The 10,753-nt window shown below is 31.8% G+C and overlaps 1 pseudogene; it reads left to right on the forward strand.

Annotated features, from left to right (window-relative positions):
• The first annotated feature begins 2,035 nt into the window (after window positions 1–2,035).
• LOC121810419 lies at window positions 2,036–7,444 on the forward strand (annotated as a pseudogene).
• The last annotated feature ends 3,309 nt before the right edge of the window (window positions 7,445–10,753 follow it).

Here is a 10,753-nt window from a genome sequence, read left to right on the forward strand (position 1 = left end):
ATTTCATTGATTGATTGAAGAGAATAACAATAGCCCTATTTATAATACTAATACTAACTTAATGAGCAAGATAAAAGATATGGAAAAGATATGCAATCCCTATATTATCTAACTAAATAATGCAAATAAATAATAATGCAAGATATGGAAGAGTATGAATATTAAACGTATCAGCGACCACCGCGGCGGTCCTATTGTGGACACTCTAAAGGTGTAGATTTAGTCTAGTTTTGGATTATGATATATAAACATTATAAGAGAACCCCATTCAAACTACTCTTAATCTTATTATACACTTGAGATATAATATATTACTCTTCCCCGCCCATAAAAATATGAACATTTGAGATGATACAGAATTAAAGATAATTGGTAAATATGACAAACAGAAATAAGAAGTATTTATAGTATTGTTAGGGAAGAATATGACGCATCTTATAGAGAGGAGAAAGTTATTAAAAAAAAAGAAATATTTTTATCAATTATCTAAAAATGAAAACGTTTTTATTTTTTTTGACATGGAGGAGGTGTACAATATATAATATATTCTATAAAACATCGACTACGTGGCACCATATACCGACCACAGGATTCACCATATACGTGGCCCATATAATACGACCACAGGATTCACCAAGTAAAGATATGCAATCCCTATATTATCTAACTAAATAATGCAAATAAATAATAAAAATGCAAGATGGAAGAGATATGAATATTAAACGTATCAGCGACCACCGCGGCGGTCCTATTGTGGACACTCTAAAGGTGTAGATTTAGTCTTAGTTTTGGATTATGATACTATAAGCATTATAAGAGAACCCCAATTCAAACTACTCTTAATCTTATTATACACTTGAGATATAAATATTACTTCTCCCGTCCCATAAAAATATGAACATTTGAGATGATACGAGAATTAATAGATAATTGGTAAAATATGACAAACAGAAATAAGAAGTATTTATAGTATTGTTAGGGAAGAATATGACCCATCTTATTAGAGAGGAGAAAGTTATTAAAAATAAAAGAAATATTTTTATCAATTATCTAAAAATGAAAAACGTTTTTATTTTTTTGACATGGAGGAGGGTGTACAATATATAATTATTTCTATTAAAACATCGACTACGTGGCACCATATACCGACCACAGGATTCACCAAGTAAAGAGATACATTCCCCATTTATAAATGTACTTTGACTCGATCAACTCAAGGGATACAACCTGTCAAGAGGTCCATACAACATTTATGGATTTTTTTCTCACAATCGAACATATCTCTCAAATGGCTACTCCCTCCGCCCATGAATAAATGTTCCATATTTGACCGTCTTGAATTTTAAAAATTAGTTGACTTTATAAAAGAGGAGTTGATAGAAAAGTTAGTAGAACGTGAGTCTTGCTTTTATATATTAGTTTTATATTAAAATGTGAGTGAAATGAGTTTGTGGAATGAAGGATTCACCTGCCAAATATAATAAAAGTGAAATAGGACCTTCTTTGACGGACATACGAAAAAGTAAAAATGAAACATTTAACTGCAAATGGAGAGTATAGTATAACACAGTGTAATTTGTGGGACACTATGGACCACCTCTATTTATAATGGGACACCGCTCTGGATAGTGTAATTTGTGGACACTATGGACCACCTGTACTTACCACTATGGCAATATATATACTTGAAGCAAGCAAGCATGCAAGCAAGCAGCAAATTGAATGTTTAAGATAAGTATGGTTTGTCAAGTCTGTCTCCTCCCTCTGGCTATATCTTGGTCCTCCTTCCACCACAACCGACACTTTCCAATTCAATCAGCCGGCCCGGCTGCCCCGACCGGTGTGGAAATTTACCGATACCATTTCCGTTCGGAGTCGGGTCGGATTGCTCTTTAGATCCATCATTCAACATAAGTTGCTATAATTATTCCAATTCTCCAACACCTTTCCTCACTAGTATTCTCACGGTACTGTGGCCAGAGCTGATTGAAATAACGAATTTCAAGTTCGGATTAAGTTAACCTACCCAGTTTGGTCTTGCTACACCGAAACTGGAATAGATTGGATGGATGGAGGGTTTGTAGTGAGTTACGATATTAGTGGAGGTCAGTACACGTTCTCTGATGGGAACCGGGTTATTGCTATCGGCTGCGACGACGCTGTGGCGTTCAACGGAACAGCCAACGGCCGGAACTTCGCCGGTGGGTGCACAGCTGTTTGTGACAGCAACAATGGTTCAGCTGCGATTTGTCCAGATGGTAGTGACGCCAGTGAGCTCGGTAACGGCTGTTGCCAGACGCCTATTCCTAAAGGTAAGTCACCTACGGTTTTGCATTTTGGTATTTTATACACCCCTCCGTACCAAGGAAGATGACCCTTCCTTGGATGACACGAGAATTTATACAACTTTATTTTATATGTGAAGTGGAGAGAGTAAAGTAGGAGATATGGAATAAAGTAGAGAGAAATGTGTTTCCATTTTTAGTAATGGACCATCTTAGTTGGGAAAAATAAAAAATGAAAGTGGGTCATCTTTAATGAACGAAGGGAGTATTAATTATCTCACTTTATTTTAATCAATTTTTATAGTAGACTTGATATTTCACTAACTCATTGTCGCTTACATATAAAATTAAGACTAAGGTCTATTTTGGTCCCATACATTTGCCTTAAAAAACTTTTTGGTCCCATACATTAAGTTTGTAACCTTTTGGTCCCAAATAATATGTTTTGGTCCAAGCTTAACTTTATCTGTTAAAACTAACGTGTTTGACCAAATTAATGATTTAATTATATAATATAGTTAATCTAATTAACTTAATTAATACAGTTGTATTAAAATTTATGGGGCGTTAATAAAAATATAAATAAAATTTACAGAATTTAATATTAAAATAATATAATGAAAATAACATTTACCGGACTTAATAAAATATAGGTAACATTTACGGGACCATACTTCTTTTGACCCATCCCCAAAAAACCAACCAATATTCCATATTATTTTTCGGTGAAATCCCGTAAATGTTGTTTTATTCAAATAAAGTAGTTTTATATTTTAATTTAGAATAATAATTAATTCAGTTAATTATAGATTTTAATTAAGTCAATTTTTTATTTTCAGTAAATTTCTTTTTAATTTAATCAATTTTTTAAGTAAAAAATTATTTTGAAATTTTAATATTAACATAAATTGAGTTAATTAGGTTAATTATATTATAACTAAGTCCTTAATTTGGTCAAACATGTTTGACTGTTAGTTTTAACGGAAAATGCTAAGTTTGGACCAAAACATATTGTTTGGGACAAAAATGTCACAAACTTAATGTATAGGACCAAAAAAAGTATTTTAGGGCAATGTAGGGGGACCAAAAATGGACTTTAGTCTAAAATTAATACTCCCATGTTTCTGAAAAATATGAACATTTAGTTCGGCTTAAGTTTTGAGTATATAATTGGTAAAGTAAGAGATAAGGAGATAAATGTAGTGTAGGTAGTGTAAGTGTAGAGTGAGCTCCACATCATTAAAAGTTATAATTGTATTGTAATGATATAAGTTGTAAATAAAATAATGTGCATGGGTAATTGTTGTTCCAAAATTAAAAGTTCATATATTTCAGGACGAACTAATAAGGAATAGTTCATACTCTCTCCATTCCCCTCATAGTTGAGGTCATTTTTTTCTTTCTGAGAAGTTCCTTCATTGTTGAGTCATTTCTATATATAGTAATAATATTCTCACTCTTATTTCCTCTCTCTATTTTTTTTCTCCCTCTTCCTTTTTTATCTATCGACTTAACAAATTAAACATTTACTATTTTTAAACTCCGTGCCGAAAAGTTCCTCCTCAACTATGAGGGAACGGAGGGAGTACTTTTCAGGCCGGATGAAATATATAAAAATAGAATCCACATTCCACTAATTTTTTCAGTCCCTTACTATATTTCTTCCTCCATCCCAAGAAAGATGAATGAGTTTTTATTTTTAGTAAAGAGTCGTCTTGGATGAATAAAATCATTTTAAGTGAAATTAAATGGATGGAATACATTTCTAAAATATGTCTTAGGAGAGTTTATTTTACGTAGAAAATGCCTATTCGGAGAGTTTTTATTGTGCAATGAAGATAAAATATAAGTGCAGGCACAAATAGAATTGAACTAAGAGTATATGATGCACACCAAATTTGGAGGCGAGGCAGAAAGAAAGTTTTTCAACTGCGGCTACGCCTTTCTAGGAGAAAGGGGCAACATAGATCCACGCTTCACCCAACTGAATGATTCAAAGCGTTTAAGACGTAGTGACAATTGGTTTGGGATTTATATGCCGCCAGTGTTAGTGGATTGGAGAATCGGAAGCGAGAGTTGCAAGCCGCGCACAACAGGGTCGTTCAACTTACGTGTGTGCAGAGAATAGCGAATGTGTTGATTTTGGTTCTGATGCTAATGGCTACAATTGCCGCTGCTTTCAAGGATATCAAGGAAACCCTTACCTGCCCTACGGATGTCAAGGTTGGTGCAACATTTTTCGCGTGATGAATAAAGTAAGAGATATAAAAGATAATTGAATATTTTAATGATTTTCTAAATAAGTGAGAGGTCATCTTGATTGGTATGGTAAAGCGAGTCATCTTCTGTGGGACGAAGGAAGTATTATTTGGTACAAAACAAAATATTTTATTGCATTTATTTTTAATTATGTAGATAGTGCTTAATTTTTAAAATTTAGACTAATATTTCCATCCCCGTCCCATAGAAATAAGTCATATTTTCTTTTTCGTCCGTCCCATACAAATAGTCCATATCAATTTTGTGGTAATCTTTTTCTCCTTCCCATTTACTTAATTATTTATGGACCCCACTATCTACTACACAATTTCAACTATTTTTTCTCCTTTTATCTTACTTTAACAATTATGCATTAAAACTCGTGTTGATATTAAATGGTCTATTTCTATGGGGCAGAGTGAGTATAAAAATAAATTAATGGTTCATGCATCACGAACGTTACACTAGTATGCATTATAGAGAAGTTGTAAACTAGGCATCTTACGGTTGTAAATACACGACTCATACAACATGCTTCACCTTTATTTCTATTTAATACAAAATTATAAAAAAAATTCATTCGTGTTTCATTTTAGTACATTCCATTATTTTGTTTGGATGTCGTTAACTCTTTATTCATGTGGAATACAAAATATTGCATCATTGTTTCATATCAATACAAAAGGTTTTATCAATATTTTATATTGGTTAAAAAAAATCCATCATGGTTTCATGTTTTTGACCCACGTAGGTAAAGAGTTAACGACGTTCAAACACATGACATAATGTATTGAATTTAAATGCAAATGAAAATTTAGAACCATCGGGCCTAACTGTTCGTAAACTCAATTTTTCGTAGCAATTGACAAATAATTAGGATCCATTTACAGAGTAGATAACTCCATAACATATAAGAGAGTTATCTAACCTAATATATGTGTTCTTATCATATTTTGTCTTATCTCAACTTTCCTATTAAACTTAAAAAGACTTATAGAATCCACCTACACACTTCATATACCTAGTAGCATTATTATGCTTGTTATAAAAATGCATAGTACAAATAATATACTCCTTCTGTCTGTGAATAGGAGTTCCGTTTTCTATTTTAGTCCGTCCACGAATAGGAGTCCTGGTTCACTTTTACCATAAATGGCAATAGGGTTCCACCTTCCACTAACTCATTCTACTCACATTTCATTTAAAACTAATATATACAAGTGGGACCCCTATTCCACTAATTTTTTTCGCTCACTTTTCTTAACATTTCTTAGAACTCGTGCCTTCATATGTATATATATTACTCCATTTCATATGTTAGTTTCTGTGGCAGATATTGATGAATGTTCAAATCATACACTTAACCCATGCGATTCAAATTCAATTTGCACAAACACTCCTGGCTCTGTTAATTGCACGTGTCGAAAAGGATATCGTGGTGATGGATTGTCCAATGGTAAGGGCTGCACTCGGGAGCCACCTTCAGAAATGACCATCAAATTATTAATAGGTAAATTTTCATTAAGTCCCTATCTTGATTTTAGTTTTAAGCATATACTGTATTATATATTTACTAAATTATATGTGCAGACGAGAATGCCATTAATGAAATGAAATACAATGAATTAGAAACATTGGAATGAGAGTAGTAATAAGTTTGATGTTATTTTGTGAAATTGACGAGTATCCCATTCATTCCCAGGTCTGGCATGTGGGTTAGGATTTCTGTTACTCTTGCCAATTTGTTTCTGGTTGCACAAACAGCTGAAAAACAGAGAAAATAGAAGGCGCAAAGAAAATCTCTTCCAAACCCTTCTCTTACAACATCAGACCAATGAAGATACATTTGGAAGAACCAAGCTTTTTCTAGCAAAGGAGCTGGAGAAAGCTACCGATAACTTCAACGAAAATCGAATTCTCGGAAGAGGAGGGCAAGGTGTATCTACAAAGGAATGCTATCCAATGGTACAATTGTAGCAATCAAGAAACTGAAGGAGGTTGATGAGACTCAAGTGGAGCAATTCATAAACGAGGTTGTGATATTATCACAAATCAATCATAGGAATGTCGTCAAATTGTTGGGTTGTTGCTTGGCGTTTGAGGTTCCTCTCCTCGTATACGAGTATGTGCTTAATGGGACACTTTTTGATCTCATTCATCAATCAGAACTTCCAATCTCATGGAACATGCGCATAAAAATTGCGGCAGATATAGCAGGTGCAGTGGCTTACTTACATTTTGCATCAGCTGTCCCCATCTATCACAGAGACATCAAGTCCACCAACATCCTTATGGATGAAAAGTACGTTGTCAAAGTGTCGGATTTCGGAACATCCAAATTTGTTGCAGTAGACCAAACTCACCTGACCACGCTGGTGAAAGGTACATTCGGATATTTAGATCCAGAGTATTTCCAGACGAGCCAATATACAGACAAGAGCGACGTTTATAGCTTTGGAGTAATTCTTGTCGAGCTTCTAACAGGACAACGGGCCATATCTTTAGATGCATCACAAGAAAGAAATCTAGCAACACGATTTCTTGCATGTATGGAAGCAGACAATCTTGATGCCATAATAGATACCCAAGTTTCCAAGCAAGCTAAGAAAGAAGAGGTGATTGCAGTTGCAAGGCTTGCAAAAAGGTGCTTGAACATCACAGGGATAATGAGGCCAAACATGAAGGAAATAGCCAGAGAATTGGAAAGTTTGTCTATGTCTCAACTCTCTGCAAATGTTACACATGAAATTGAAGAAGCAACCATGTATGAAGCCAAGTCAGTTTTGGTTCCAAACATTGATTACACTTGGACAAGTGGTGACACTGTCGCCTCATCATCAGATGCACATCCTCTAATGTCTACAAAATTTGAACTTATGTCTTTTTTATTGCTCTTGTAATACCTTTAGTTACAACTAAGCTTTCACATATTACAAATATAATTTCACTTTTACGTGCTGGTAAAAAATTATCTACCTCCTTAAATATGACTATTTTAGTGACGTGTCTCTCTGTTTTTGACATGCATAATAACTACATATCTATGTGTCGTAATTCTCTTCAATAATTATGTCGCTGATTTAGGTAGTACTACGATTCAATGATTGTTGAAGGAGTTGATCCACATATAGAAAATGATTGTTTAACTCTACACGAAATGAAAACATTAACGTAAAGATTTTTGTTTGTTGAAAAGGTTTTGTAGCTAAGAAGTGAAAGCTGTAAAAAAAGTTCAAATAAGATAAACTACAAATAGGACGGTAAAAAAATCAAATAAGATAAGATTTCACATCAATGTAAAATTTGAACTAAAATCACTACTAATAGTATAAAAAGGACAATGGAATGCAATGAATCATAGTCTGATTTATAAACCAAAAGGAAATTAAGTCTCCAGTATAAGTAATTTATATTGTTCAATTTTACATTTTAACATAAATTGTCCACAATACAAAATAAATTATACTCCCTCCGCCCCGCTTAAGATGACATGTTTTCCCTTTTAGTTTGTCCCAACTAAGATGACACATTTCTTTTTTTGGAAACTTTCTCTCTCCAATTAATACACCCAACAACTTTTTCTCACTCCTATTAAAATATTCATCTTTCTTTATCTCTCTCCTTTAATACTTCCACCTAACTTTTCTCTCTCCAATTAAACACTTTAACCAATAACTCCTAAAATCCCGTGCTGGCCAAGAAATGTGTCATCTTAGTCGGGACAGAGGGAGTATATAAATATTATCCGTCTATATATAAAATGCAAATTAAACAATCTATTTCTAAAATGGAAAACTCAACAATAGAAAATGTAATCTGCCTATAACTAAAATGCAATCTTCTAAAATTCATCTATTAAAATACAAATGTATATTGCTTTTTAATATTTATAATATTGGATGTTTCGTTCCACATGACAGCACGAGATTGGATGTAACTTAGCACTTTAAATTAGTTATCATATTAGTATATCCTTATGTATATATAACATAATAAATAAATATATAAAACTATTTAAAGTAGGACATCAACTACGTTGAAAAATAGAACTATCTCAAATTATTTCGATTAGGATATCGACTACTTTGCACCATTATAGCCGAGCAAAGGATTCACCAGGTGAAGTGGTCTTCCACATTTATTAATGCCTTTTGACCCGAACAAGGTATTCACCCGGTCAAGACGTCCATATTAGTACATTTTTTATTGTTTGTATGTCGATCCATTCAACATGTTCAATATTTTTAATAAATATTTATTTATCTCTCACAGTCTTACATAATTCTCGGATTATTACAAATACTTTGACTAATTTTAAATATTATTGAACAAAAAATTAGATTAATTATGACCTTTATTTACAAGTAATTATACAATCGAACGTGTCTGTAAAGAAATATGCTTATAAACTATTTTCATATAATTGAAGTGAGTTCCATACTATTTGGTGCTAGCAGCATCTTTAAAAATAAAATCAAATATTTGAATTAAACTAAAAGAAAAATTATTTAATGGTTCCCTCTATTGTTAATAATATAGTAACGCTTTCCATCCCCAGTTAATTGTCACCAATTTATTTTTTCGTTCGTCCCCAATTAATTGACACACTTTATTTTTGACTAGTTTTAATAATGTACATCACATTTCACTAACTTATTTCACTTACATTTTATTGTAAAATTAATATATAAAAGTTGGACTTATATTCCATTAACTTTTTTCCACCAACTTTCCAATACATACGCCTTTCTAGGAAAAATGGCGATATAGATCGGCGCCTCACCCAACTAAATCACTACTAATAGTACTCCCTTCGTTCCTTCATAGTTGAGTCATTTTTTTCATTTCAGGAAGTTCTTCATAGTTGAGTCATTTCCAATATATGGTAACTGTTTTCTCTTTCTTACTTTATTCTCTCTTACTTTATTCTCTCTACTTTATTCACTTTATACTTTATTCTCTCTATCTTTTCCTCTCTCTTACTTATTTTATCTATTTATTTAACACATCCAACATTCATTTCTAAAACTCTGTGCAGAAAAGTTTCGCCTCTACTATGAAGAAACAGAGGGAGTATAAAAAGGACAATGGAATGCAATGAATCACTACTATTTCACTACATTTCTATTTCCACCCACTTTTTATTATATTTCTTAAAATCCGTACCGGGTCAAAAGATGCCAATTAATGGCGACGGAGTGAGTAATATTTGGAAAATTTTAATCCAAACAAATGATACACATCAGTCTACAATGTTATTATAATTAAAGCACCATTTAAATTTGTACCTTTAACTCTATATGTTTTATATATATTAGTATTAACACCCGAGCTATGCACGGGATATAAGAGTTTCAAATAATGAATATAACATATAATAAATATATAGAAAATAAGAATTGAAAGCAATATGGAGATTTAAAAAAACATAAATGTACTTATCTTGTCTCACTCAAAATGAAGAATTTACTATTCCCCAGTGAATGAAACATTTATGCAATTTTAATTTATAATCTAAGTGAAGTAAAAACAATAAAATTAATGACAAAAATAATATGTGCGACTAATGATCAAAGAGTATGAATTGATTAGAATAAGATATACAAATAAAGAAAATATGTGTGAGTAAAGATGTTTATTGAAAGTGATATGCAAGCCATTAATCCAAATAAAAGGTAATTTAATAGCTTAATTTATAAAAAATTAATTTGAAAAAATATATGGAATATTAAACATATCCACATTAAATATATGAATAATTTAAATCATATAAATTTAAAACTTCTTTGAGAAGTCAAGTTAGAAAATTTGTATTATCCAATAATCACATTTTAGTTGACTGTTTATTTCTTTCTTTTAATTTCAGACCATAGCATAACTTGATATACATTGCCAAAGACTAAATGAATTTTTTATATTGGAAAGAATAAATTTCTTACTTCCCGCCACATATACGTATAAAAAGTAAATTACTATTATCACTTAAAATAACGATAATATTTTATGCTTCTTGTTTGTTTTGAATAATGTGAGAATTTACACTACTCTTTATATTAAGAAGTTATACAAACTTTATAAGTTAGATTTAATTTTAAATATATATAATGTCACCTTATTCCTTAGTTTAATCTATAAACTTAGTAGTATTGTTTAATTAGAGACGAATTAAAATATAAGAACTAAAAACTTTAATTGAGTAAATATAGGAT

Source organism: Salvia splendens, chromosome 7 (genome assembly GCF_004379255.2).
Source record: "Salvia splendens isolate huo1 chromosome 7, SspV2, whole genome shotgun sequence".
In the NCBI taxonomy this organism is placed as follows: domain Eukaryota; kingdom Viridiplantae; phylum Streptophyta; class Magnoliopsida; order Lamiales; family Lamiaceae; genus Salvia; species Salvia splendens.